At 42.2% G+C, this 13311-nt stretch overlaps 2 protein-coding genes across 7 annotated transcripts in view; both read right to left on the bottom strand.

Moving 5' to 3' along the window:
* The window catches only part of LOC135212945 (uncharacterized), a 61660-nt gene extending 52091 nt beyond the window's left edge, over nt 1-9569 (bottom strand). For all 3 annotated transcript variants that reach the window (XR_010314031.1, XR_010314030.1, XM_064246694.1), the window contains exon 1: nt 9128-9569. The gene's annotated coding sequence lies outside the window, so the exon portion shown is untranslated. The remainder of the gene's footprint in view (nt 1-9127) is intronic.
* The window catches only part of LOC135212946 (pyridoxal-dependent decarboxylase domain-containing protein 1-like), a 286832-nt gene that overhangs the window by 187689 nt on the left and 85832 nt on the right, over nt 1-13311 (bottom strand). The gene's annotated exons all lie outside the window — the stretch shown is intronic.

Raw genomic sequence — 13311 nt, 5'->3', positions numbered from 1 at the left:
AACAAGCGATGTAAACCCCGGGGAGTTGCAATCCAGCACAAGCTCTATTGCTCTTTTGTCCCACATTCTGTTCCACATCTGACGAAGAGTATCCCTCAGAACAGGGTCCCTGTATCTGGCGGACAATTCCCTCGGAGATGTTGTCAAGGGAGGAATGTCCTTGAATGGGATGCGATACCCCTTCTCGATAATCGACATCGTCCAAGTGTTCGCTCCTATGTCTTCCCAGGCTTTCGCAAAATAATGTAGCCTGGCTCCTACGGGTGTCTGGAGGACAGAATTCTCACTTCCCTTTCTTAAAGGGACGGAAGGAAGACCTGCCCCTCTTATCGGTTGACTTCCTTCTGGCGATCGATCTAGTTGGAAGACCTCCTCGAAAGGGCTGTTGCTGAGCTGGGCGAGCCACTTTCTTTTCCTCACTAGCCACAGGCCTATTCTTCCTGAGGATTGCCTAAGGAGATCCTGGGTGGCCTTTTCAGTTAGAGAATGCGCGATATCCTTCACCAACTGCGAGGGAAAAAGGTGTTCAGAGAGAGGCGCAAACAATAAGGCGGCTCTCTGCGAAGGAGAGACAGCCTTCGTGAGGAAAGCACTGTGAACCGCCCTCTTCTTTAAAACTCCTGCACCAAAGAGGGAGCATACCTCAGCCGATCCATCCTGAACAGCCTTATCAATGCAGGCGAGGATGCAATTTTAGGGTTTCTGGGTCAACGTTGTTCCTTTTCCTGAGATTTTCTTGGCCAGAACCCCAAGGGACCAATCTAAGAAGTTAAAAAACTTCTAAAGTGTGAAAAAGTCCCTTGAGGAGGTGGTCCGTTTCCGAAAGCCCCACCCCCATGTTACCTTCGCTGCATTCAAGGCGTGCCTTCTCGACGATCCACCCCAAACTCGAGAAGTCTGATTCAGCTGAAACGGACAGAGACAATCCCATATCCTCTCCCGTTTCGTACCAAATGCCTCTCCTCCCTGTAAGTTTAGCGGGAGGCATACAAAAGACCGTCCTTCCTAACTCCTTCTTCTTCTTGAACCAGGAGTCAAGAGAATTGTAGAGCCCTCCTCATAGATATAGCAGGCTTCATTTTAAGGAAAGAGGAAGACTTGTGTGTTTTCCTCGTGCTCGAAAACTGAGAGCGTGGAGAGGGGGAGCAGCTGGCGTCAAAGAGTCTCCATATTCCTCCAATAGAAGGGACGAAAGAACTTTATAATTAGAAAGATCCTTCCTTCATTTCGTCCTCCGAGGGCATCTTCTGGGTTGATAGGCTCGGACGGAGAAGGCTCTCTTCTTTCTTCTGAGTCTCTCTTACTCTCTTACGAGTATCAGGCTCTTCATACGAGGAATGCGCCTGGTGTACAGCAGGAGTATCTCGCCTGGGAGGAGTAACGTGTTGGAATACTCCTGGCGCTTGGCAGGCGCAGAGCGCCTCGAATACTCCTGGCTTCTAGTAGGCGCATTTTGTTCAGAATACTCCTGGCGTGTGGTAGGAGTATTAAGTTCAGAATACTCCTGACGCCTGGGAGGAGTATAAGCTTCGGAATACTCCCTGTGGCGCCTGGAGGAGTATTAAGTCCAGAGTACTCCTGGCGCCTGGGAGGAGTATAAGCTTCGGAAAAACTCCTGGCGCCTGGGAGGAGTATTCAGTTCAGAATACTCCTGGCGCCTGGGAGGAGTATCTAGGTCCGACGACTCCTGGCGCCTGGTAGGAGCACGTCGTTCCAAATACTCCTGATCCTTAGAATGCGTCTGATGTTTAGTATGAGTATTGATTCCGGTAGGCGCTTTCCGTCTCACAAGCGCTCTACTCCTAACAGGATCTTCCTCTTCAGCTAACTCTTGGCGCTTGATTGAAGATCTTGAATGTTGTACTGGCTCGTTGCGCCTACTCTGAGCCTGGCTTCTGGTTGGCGCCCTACTCTTGACAGGAGTAACTTCCTTTCTTACTTCTCTCCTGTCTAGCGCACCGCTCCCCCCAGAGATGGCCGCCTGTGCGACAACTCCCCTGAAGGATGCGTCGCGCCCGACAGGAGATAGGTATTTAGATCTTTTAATAGGAAGCCTATCATCCTTCTTACGAGTAGGCTCCTTATAACGAGTTCCTACTAACAAGGCTAATTGCTCTTGCATATTCTTCAAAATTTTCCTGGTTGAGGAATCTTCCGAATTAGGAGAGGGAGATCTGGAAGGCGCTCTAGGATCCCTTCCAGACCCAGAGTCTGAATGTATTCTCGCCTTCTTTATTACCGAAGGCGCTCCTCCTTCCGAGAAGCGCTCGGGACTCGAATTGAGCTCATGCTCTTTCATACTCCTCTTCAAAGGACGGGAAAGATTCGATTCCTTCCATCCTCTTCTCGAGAAGGCGAACTAGACGACGAAAAGCACTCTCGAAGGACGCTTTTCCTATAGCGGTCCTTGGCAGTTGATACGATCGATTCTGCCGAAGGGACGCCTGATCGTTGGGGATTCTCCACAACCCCCGTACGGCTTTCGACTTTCCTTCTCCTCCGGGCCAGGGAGCTTGGAAGAGGTCTAGGCCTGGGAGCGTCGCAGAGACGACCAGACGCCCCCTCACTACACTGGGGACATAACATCAACTACCACATTCACTTTCCTTACCTTCCAATGCTGCGACTTTTTCCTGCATTTTCTGAAGGGAAGCTCTAAGTTCTGCTATTTCCGAAGCAGAACTAGAGGGATTAGCAATTTGTGAACGGGCTGAAACAGAATGGTCATGATTATCATAGGAAGAAGCTACAGAGCTAGATAGTAAATCATGAGAGGCAGACATTCTGCGGGTTTTATAAGCCGCCTTCCTCTCTCTATCTTTCTCTAACTTCTTCAAGTAAGAAGTTAGATTCTTCCACTCTTGTGCACTCAGTTTCTCACACTCGTTACACGTATTCTCAATCGAACATTCAACCATTCTACACCCCCTACAAATAGTGTGAGGATCTACCGAAGCTTTCGGAATCCTCACCTTACAGCCCTCATTCACACACACTCTGAAACTAACACTAGAATCAGACATATTCACAAATTCCAAAAACCAAGTCCAAAAAACAGTCCACGATAGCGAATGCCAAACAACGATCCAAGTTACGTCACCAAATATCAGCGAGAGATGATCAAAAGCTTTGCGAAAAAAACGAATTCTAGTCAGGAGGAAGTAACAACAATGTTGATACAGCCGGCGACAGAGAGAATCTGATTAGAAAACGGGAATAGTTCCTAGTCCTGCCACCCAGAGCAGGGCGGTAGATCACCTGACCTACCTGTAGCGAGTGCCGCGAAATTTGAAATTCTGTCGGGAACGACGGAGTCTATAGCTATGTATATATCTGACAGGTAAGTTGAATGTATGAAAAGTGCATTTAATCATGAAATAGATATGAAAATACATGATTTGTGGATATTTCTCATAGAAAAATACTGCAAGTATATGAATTTCCCGTGAATAATGGGTAGATATGGTCCACAGAGATATCTGTGAATGCCAAACACGATATGGGAGGTCCATTGTAATACACACAGAATGGGAAGGTATCACTGACTTAACCAGTCATGCCCAGAAGAGCAAAGGTGAAGAACCACTGCACTTACCGCACACACACACGGTACCACATAGTACTGGGGAAGCAGATTACCTTACACCCTGCAAGTACATGAATGGTCCAAAGACCATGCCATACTGAGCACAAGGGTAACAGAGGCTCCATGACAACAGGGTGACAAATCAGCTTCTGTAACCATTCCCGTACTAAGTCGCAATTACTTGCAAAGGTACCAGTCAAAACATGAGCCAAGAAAGTCCCATACTGGATGAAATTCCAAACGTGTCCCTGTATCTACAATGGCTGAACTAGTCGAGGGTTCAGAGAAACAGTGGAGAGCCACCTAATTAACATATTGCCAACCTAACCTAACCTACATCTCCAAGCCCCTTCCTGGTAGTAGGGGAGGCAAGAATGGCAAGAGCACTGTCAATCACAGAATACAATACACAGCTGCATCTAGACTTAATCTCTCCTATAATTCAGGGTCCTTACCTGATTGATGGACTCTGCCTCCAGGGGTATACCCATTGTGCCATGCATCACAGAAGAGGAATACAGTACAGAAATTCATTTTAACCCAACCAAGTGCACCAGTTCCAAACAGGAAAGAAAGCAAGCCTTGTGTTACCCCTGGCACTGCACTCACAACAGTCCTCACTTGAAGGTGAGAGGTAGCCAACTAGAATGCACACTTTTTCCCATCCCAATCGCAGTCATTAACTTCAATGATTTTTTTGGCAATAAGGAAGACCAAAAAGAATATACGTACTTTGTCAAGCCTAATTACATTTTTTGAGTGAACAATACAGAAATGGGTGTACTGCATGATGCAATACAAGTATTACTACTCGCTTAGTGATAAGTAAGCGCTTTTCAAATTACATGGGATTGTATAGCCTATAGTGAACTGAAATATAATTAACCACATCATAGCATAAGTCCTACACTACAACACCCAAATTTCTATACTAATTTCAATTGACATTCAAAATATGACACTGCTCTATGTATACTAATGAGTTCATAAATATTAACTTACTGAAATTGTGAATGATGGATTCTTAACCATGAATGACGAGTTCGCTATCCTAGCCTAGATGGTTCAAGATCTGCCCTTTAGCACGATCTGCCTTTCACCATTCTCATCTAAAGAACATTACTACAGAACATTACTATAAGAAACACTTCCCTATCATTAGATATGAATATCATAAACAGGCATTTAATCAAATGAACTTCAAGATAAGAATACTTAAATGGTTACAATATGGAGATCCCGATGACTTCTCGAAGATTGTTGGACTAGATCTTGTCCGTATGACCACATGCTCTAGCTAATACGACTCAACTCAACTCTGTCAAAGTGGTGTCCAGACTAAATGACCGTTGTCGACCGACAAAAAACATTCAAGCAACTATCACACGCAAACTTACAAACTAATTCTACATGAAACAACCACACACAATGCTTTTCCTAACTAAATACAAATAATATATAACAAAACATAATATCTTCCTTTCATACAATAACTATTTCCACTTACATAAATGAGGACAAGAAATGCAAAGATACATTACGACGTACATAAAAGTACAACCTCTCGTCAAAATTTTGGCAACAGATAACTTGAAAAAGTTACTGAAAAGGGTCATATTTAATACCAGCCCTTAAGAGATTAACATAAAAACATAACAATTGCAAAAAATTTCTCACACAATTTTGGCACACGCTATTTCTCAAGTTACCTAACTGTACTGTATCATGATACCCTTGGGTAGTTTACAGTTTAGCTGGCCAGGCCACGCAACACCTTTTGCCAGGCCCATAATCCCTCCACCAAGGTAAGTAGTCCCTTCGACCTGGAAGACCTACCACAACCCGCGAAGTGGAACCATTCAAAACAGTCAATACTGCGTCGCCGTCTACTCCTCATCCCGTCCGTTGCACATTGCTTTTGCCGCTGCTAACCCGGTTACGTTTTCAGACTTGATCAAATTCTGTGACGATATTGACGTGCTACGTTCATTCCTTTTTAAAAGTGGCCTTTTAGGCAATTTAAGTGGTCAATATGAACACTGCAAAGAGGGAACAATGAGCCTTGTGAAAGAGGAAGACAGTTTAGTGTCCTAAGTCTTGTTAGTGTAGGTCATTTGGTTAGGTCACAACCTTTGTTACCATACTGGGGTCGCCCTCCAGCCAGGTTAGGGCACAAGCCCTAAGTCAGGTTAGGTTGGTTCGTTTGATTAGGTCACAATCATTGTTACCATGCTGGGGGGTACAGGTGGGCAAAGCCCCCCCGGGCAGGTTAGGGCACGCGTCCCAAGTCAGGTTAGGTTGGTTCCTTTGGTTAGGGGTCAGTTTAGTTACCCAGTCCATATGTTCGAACTACGAATGTCGAGTAGGGGGTCAGCCACACAGCCGTTTCATGGATTTCCTAGCGTTAATTGTCGTTGTCTTTGTTTCCCCCCCCCATCCAAAAACCCCGGTTTCCCAATAGGTCCCCCCTTACTGTTTTACGAAAATTTACGCCTGAAAATACAATTTCCATTTGCCCTTTATTATGTGTGTTCCTCCCACCCAAAACCCACGGTTCCCAACACGGACCCCCTTACCGTTTTTATAGGCTTTTCTATAATCTATTACTGTCCGTTTTTAAAAAGGCACAGGATATTGGTACGGCAGCCGTATCTCTGATTGCAATAGATATTGGTACGGCAGTGAATTGCGCATGCGTCAATTTCAGACTTCCTGCCGTACAAATAACATAGTGTAGTGGGGGTACGTCAGATTCTGTCAGTGGTGCCGTATTGCGCTATTGACTTGCTGTAGTTACGGCAGTTTTCTAATCGTGCAGCAGTTGCCGTACGCTGTTGCTAAGAGCTATAGGTACGGCACTAGATCAGTAATAATAGTAGAACTGAACTGTTTCGCTGAACATGTTCAATTCAAAATGTCAAAGTGAAGCACCATACTCTCATCACCAAAGCACTTAAACATTTTGTCAGTATAAATGAAAATATAAAAAAATCACAATAATACTTAAACATGGTTAAATTTTGACTAAATACATGAAAAATTAAACTAAACTAATCTATCTGTGTGCTTCATATCTTCTTTGAATCTCCTCTGAACCATGTAATATATCAGTTTTTGCCGATAAACAGATGTTTTCAGGTTTCAACAAGCTGAAAAAAGCAATAGACGTCTATGAAGAGTCAAACTTCCAGAAATTGTATACTATTCGTAGGTCATTAACGATCAAATCGACCCCGAAATGAGCTCCGAAGAGGAGATTCAAAGAAGACTTGGAGCTTCTCTTCGCAGCTCTTTTCAGGCCCGATTCAATCTTCGTGACCTACGGATATACAATTTCTGGAAATTTGACTCTTCGTAGACGTCTATTGACTTTTTCAGCTCGTTGAAACCTAAAAACATGTTTTTCAGCAAAAAATTATGTATTATTATTACATGGTTCATGTTGCTAGGTCGTCATTTTCTTGCTGTCACTGATATGCGCCTGAGGCAGTAAACAAGGGTTCGCGCATGCGCAATTCACAGCCGTACCAATATCTATCGCAATCTGCTATACGGCTGCCGTACCAATATCTATCGCAATCTGCTATACGGCTGCCGTACCAATATCCAGTTAGTTTTAAAAATCGTGCCAAAACTTACGCGCACCATCTTGTTTGTATTCGTCCGCCAATTATCTAGCAGATGATACTCTTGGCCAACTAAACTGTAGGTGCTCCGATACCCTTTTCTATTGTTAAAAAATTTCAGTAAAACTACACAACTCTACACAGACTGTAACCTTGGAAATTGATTTTTCATTTCCTTTTAATGTTGCTGATGAAGGAGATGATGGGTATTTCTATATAAGCATTCTGCATCGTTTGTCCCCGCAAATACGAAAGCCACTAGGAATTGGGGCATCAAATGTATTTCACTGTGTTTAGTACGAGCCCCTGGAGGTTAATTACAGTCGTCCGAATAAATATTACTTAAAATTCTTGTTCAGGAGGTAAAACTGTGCAGAAAACCGCAACTGCCATAGTCTAGGCCGCCGCTGAATAGTAATATAGATCTACCCAATTTTCAATGAAATTAGGCTAGACATGCCATTATCTATTGCTTAGATTAACCTATGATAATAAGGGTAATTCTAAGCCCTCATTCCACGGTAAAGTAGACTATGGCAGTTGACGTTTTCCTACGTTATTTTACTTACTGAACAAGAATTTACAGTAATATTTATTCAGACGACTGTAATTAACCCCCAGGGGTCAGTACTAAACACTGCGAAATACATTGGACGCCCCAATCCCTAGTGGATGTCTTACCCGCGGTTACGTTCCTTGCAGTCCTTGCAGAACTAATCTTTAGAATTACCCTGCAAGAAACGTAACCGCAAATACGACATCCACTAGGGATTGGGGCGTCCAATGTATTTCGCCGTATTTAGTACTGGCCCCTGGGGGTTAATTACAGTCGTCCGAATAAATATTACTTTAAATTCTTTTTCAGTAAGTAAAATAACGTAGGAAAACGTCAACTGCCATACCCGTCTACTTTACCGCAGAATGAGGGCTTTGAATTACCATAATAAGTTGTATACCCTAAGTATTAGGCTAGGAAGTTATAATTTTGATTTCATTTTAGTACTACTAGTATCTAAGCTCTACGCCTAGACCAGGTATAGGTTATAGCTGTTTCCCTGATGTGACCCAAACCCAGCCAATAGGCTACGTAGGTAGCTACAGTAGCCTGCTGAAACTAGGCTACATCAAGCTTCCCAAACAGCCTAGCCTACAGTACTTCTACAGAAGCAGTCCGCACAGACTGCAAGGAACGTAACCGCGGACACGACATCCACTCGGGATTGGGGGCCGTCCAACGTATTCCGCCGTGTTTAGTAGTGGACCCTGGGGGGTTAATTAGAGTCGTCCGAATAAATTACTTAAAATTCTTGTTCAGTAGGTAAAACTGCATAGAAAACCCGCAACTGCCATACTAGGTAGTCTGGGTCGCCGTGGATATATTAAGTACCCTAGATCTACTACCTAGCCTACTTCTTCCATCCTTTGCTCCTAGCTTAAACCAGAATTAACCTTAACATTTTAGTATTAATTCTAGCTTAAGCTTAACCTGGATTACGCCTCAATATGTTATGCTACCATGTACTAGTAGATACTACCTAGTAGATACCTAATACTAGTAGATAGGTAGGTACTACGAAAAGACAGGCCAGCCAGCAAGTTTGCTCACTGGAACGTTTTCCTAGCTTGGTATACAACTCGAGGGCATACTTCGAGTACCTCTAGTGATAGGTTCGCTTTTCTTGCACCACAGGCCTATATTCGAGGACCTTGACCCTTGACCTATATGGCCTCTGGCGCAATTTTGAGTTATATACTACGTCAAAGGTTATCATAGCAACGTCGGCTTCGCAGGTCTACTACCTAACAAACTGGTCGTCGTAGTAATGTACCCATCGGCTGACACTTAGGTAAAGGCAACATATTATAGAATTAATATTGACAGATTGAAATAAAAAGAAGGCCATGGTAGACTTACCATTTCTAGCGATCAATAACCCTGCTAGGTATACTATACAGAGCGAAGAGGAGGAGGAGGAGGAGGAGAGGAGGTAGGAAGTTCGACTCAGCAGAGGCCGATTTACGTCCTGTCACTTGCATATAAGACAAGGCAGTGAGTGAGTGACTATTTACTGCTGCTCTCAGCAGCACCACAGACACCAACAGCAGCAGCAATAGCAGTCACTTCTCTCAAAGACTCTTTTTTGGGGAAATTTCGTTGCTTTTTCCCTGGAGAGTTTGTTTGGAAATCCTCCCTTGTCAAATAATAACGTCGCACAAGTGCGCGATAGATGGGAAGATATATTAGTCCACTTTCAAAATGAAGAAAAACATAGTACACGCTGGTAAAGTCGCGTGAACGAGCGTTTTCTTTTCATGGGAGTATTCCTGTCGCATTCTTTCCTCCCATAATATGCAAAATTCTCAATGAAAATTCATTCATAAACACTGTCCAAGTCCTGATTTTAAAACAACGTTGTCTCATTCATAATGCTAAAATGAACGTATCCACTAACACTTAAAACTTACGGATGGGAGTGCGACATCCTAGTTTTACTTATTGTTACTAATAATTCCGAGGGAACTTCTTAAAATCATTTTAAAGAATCCCAATTTTATCTTAATAATATTTTTTTTCAAAAGATCCTCCGGGTGACAGAAAGGTGTCATATAAATATGACGAGTATCTTTACGGGGGACAATTTCTCGAGCCATAAGTAGTAGATTGTGTCATTTGGTATAATAAATTAATTTAGTGCTATCTCAATTATAGGATATTAGCTGACCAACACGGTGTTGCCGGGGGAAAAACTGAAGAACTCAAAGAAGCTTCCCTGCACCACCTTGTTCTGACTGTTCCTTTTATCCCAAAATTACTGTACTATTGACCTGCCTGGGGTAAATGAATGGCATCCGAAAAAAAATTCTCTCTCCCTAACACCCTCTCTCTCTCTCTCTCTCTCTCTCTCTCTCTCTCTCTCTCTCTCTCTCTCTCTCTCTCTCTCTCTGCCCAGCCCCGACCCAAATTACTGCCACTTATGTCTTACCTCCACAGTATTCGATAGTAGATCATATTTAGTACATGTACTGAAAATCGAGTCGTACTATTTACTACGTAGGTATGATAAATTCGTAACGCTGTTAAGTCTACGGGCTGAGCCAGTCCGGTTTCAGGAAAGTCGACCCGCCACCTCCTGCGCCTTTGGTGCCTTTTGTTGCTTGAAACTCTATTATAAACCGTCTTAGGGGTCCCTACTATAACCCTGCCAAGTTTCGTGGCCATCGGACCAGCCGTTTGGCCGCGATTGAATGATAGACGGACGGACAGACACAATGCCCATTACACATAAATTAATTGCACAATCTCTGCCACGAGTTTTGATGTATTGCTGGTGATTAGCAAATTTCTCCTTAGCAATATTACCCTTACTACTATTTTATAAGACGTTTATAATTCTTTCATCATTAACTCTCTCTCTCTCTCTCTCTCTCTCTCTCTCTCTCTCTCTCTCTCTCTCTCTCTCTCTCTCTCTCTCTCTCTCTCTCTCTCTCTCTCTCTCTGCAGATAAGGGCAGTTTCTGTAAAAGGAAAAAAACGACACGAGTGCTAATTAAAGCTGCCATAATTCACAAACAAAACCTTAAATACCTGAAGTGCTTTTTCAGTCTTCAAAATGTAAAATTTGTATTAACTTTTATCATTTATTTTCTCTTTCGATTCTTGTTTCTTGAGATTTGTTTCACCGCAGTCTGCTAGATATTATAGTGTGCTTCCATTTTGAATATTGATTAGCCCTGAAAAAGACCATGAATGGTTGAAATCATGGTTATAGTCCCATGGTTGAAATAGTTGTTGGCTAGAAGCAGTTTTGTTTTTGTTTATTCCTCCGTGAGTATTTGTTTGTTTGTTTGTTTGTATGGTGTTTTTACGTTGCATGGAACCAGTGGTTATTCAGCAACGGGACCAACGGCTTAACGTGACTTCCGAACCACGTCGAGAGTGAACTTCTATCACCAGAAATACACATCTCTGACCCCTCAATGGTATGGCCGAGAATCGAACCCGCGACCACCGAGGTAGGACGCTAATACCATACCAACCACGCCGCTGAGGCGCTTCCTCCGTGAGTATTGAACAGCACTAGAGTATAAATATGGGCATTAGCACTTGCAGAAAATCAAGAAAAGACTGACTGTATCAGCAATTAGTATATATATAACAGTAGTAGACCCATAGTAATTTTCAGCTTCACTTGCCACTTTAAAAAATAAGGTGATGCTATCCGTATAGTTCTAATTGAAGCCCATTCAAAAAAGGACAGGAGGAACACTGCTGAAATTTTAATTTGTGACTGTGTTGTTGGTACTATCTGGTTAGTCTACAAAGCAGGGATAAGAGATGAAAAAGATGGTACGAAATACAGAAAAATATTTACATTTAAATACATAGATTATTTGTAAAAAGCTCAAGTTAAGATTTTTGTTAAATTATAGTAAATTTAAGTCAACATGAATAAAATTCTGAATGTAATTCTTTTAAAATTGTAAAATATTGTATATTTTCTCAAGTAAAAGATAAAAAAGTTCTAATTATTCTTGATAGAAGCAGTTGTTTTTCAGTTAACGGAAATTTTCAACCGATTCGAAACTGTCAAAGTCAGCATAACCTAAGTAGTACAGTATATTTACCCTCTTAACGAAAAAAAAACTGATTTATCAATATAGCTTTGCAAAGAAAAGAAGAGTCCCTTAAATGTTGTATGTAATAAATGACTGGGGTGGATTACGACACTTAGGTTTAGAAGCCAAGCACTTGGCCAGCTAGGCTAATTACCTTCCTTTTTTTTTAAGTATTTTAAACATGATACTGGCAAGTGACCTTTTTTTTATTATCATTATTGTTCAAGACCTCTAAGTAATGGACTTCCCTGAACTAGGTCGCCCGAGACGCTGATTTGATTTCTATATAAACGAACTTTTCGACCAGTATTGTATACCTACTACCTATACTGTACACCTGGTACTCGTAGGTCAATGTACCACACACGCACACACATACACACAAACACACCCTCACCCACACACACTATGTATATATATATATATATATATATATATATATATATATATATATATATATATATATATATATATATACTATATACTATTTACTATATATGCGTGTTTTATATAATTCTTTACAAGAGATTATTAGCAATAACAATGTAGTCATGTAGAAGTCGTAAGTGTATTTTTCCACAGTTCCCGCCAGGTCCCGTGGACAAAATCTGTAAGAGATCATTAAAAATCCTCGGAAAAAACGTTCTTGGAAAACCGGTTTATGTATCTACGTGATTTTTTAACCTCCATCGGAAACTTTAACGTTTGAATATAGCTTTACAGGGAAAGGAGGAGTTTCTAGGACAGCATCATCAAATTCTGGCGGCAAAAATCTCCCACTACACTATCACTTCGTACTACACCTGCACGTAAGGCTCACCAGCTGCAAGAGAGGAGTAATAAGGGTAAAAGTGTTAGAGTAGATTGTAAGAGTTATAAGGTCATAAAACGCCTTAGTATAGCAAGTTAAGTTGATGGCAGATAAGAATGTGAGACACAATGGCAAATGGAGTGATGAGTTATACGAGGAAGAGGTCACGTCCATCAGGTGTTCGTTATCAAACAGGAATTTCAAGGGAGGGGTCGTAGGTGGCATAATAGACTTATTGCGTGTGAGTAATTTTTTCAGCTTTTAGCTATTTCACCTCACGAGAGAGGTGGCTCCCGCTTAAAGAAAAGAAAAGTCCACAACATTGCTGCCAAGTGGACCTATAGGCTTAGCTGCTTCATACACCAACACAACATTGCTGCCAAGTGGGACCTATAGCTGCTTCATACACCAACACAGCGGTTTATCATCAGTAGATACGTCAATCATCAATATGATGAGTTGGGGCCGCTTCTGTCTACTATGCTGATTTTGCTCCTCACATTTCCGAATTGTAGGTATACTATTTTCACCAACCTGTCACCCCCAGAATACTCAGAGCCGTCCTTTCACCTTTGCTTACCCTTTTTACACTCCTTTTAAAAATACTATCACTCAATTTTAATGGCATTTGTCAGTTTCAGCTGAGGGGTTTAAACACCTAAGAGTTCTCTG

Source organism: Macrobrachium nipponense, chromosome 42 (genome assembly GCF_015104395.2).
Source record: "Macrobrachium nipponense isolate FS-2020 chromosome 42, ASM1510439v2, whole genome shotgun sequence".
Classification (NCBI taxonomy): Eukaryota; Metazoa; Arthropoda; class Malacostraca; order Decapoda; family Palaemonidae; genus Macrobrachium; species Macrobrachium nipponense.
This window is presented reverse-complemented; position numbering and strand designations above follow the sequence as displayed.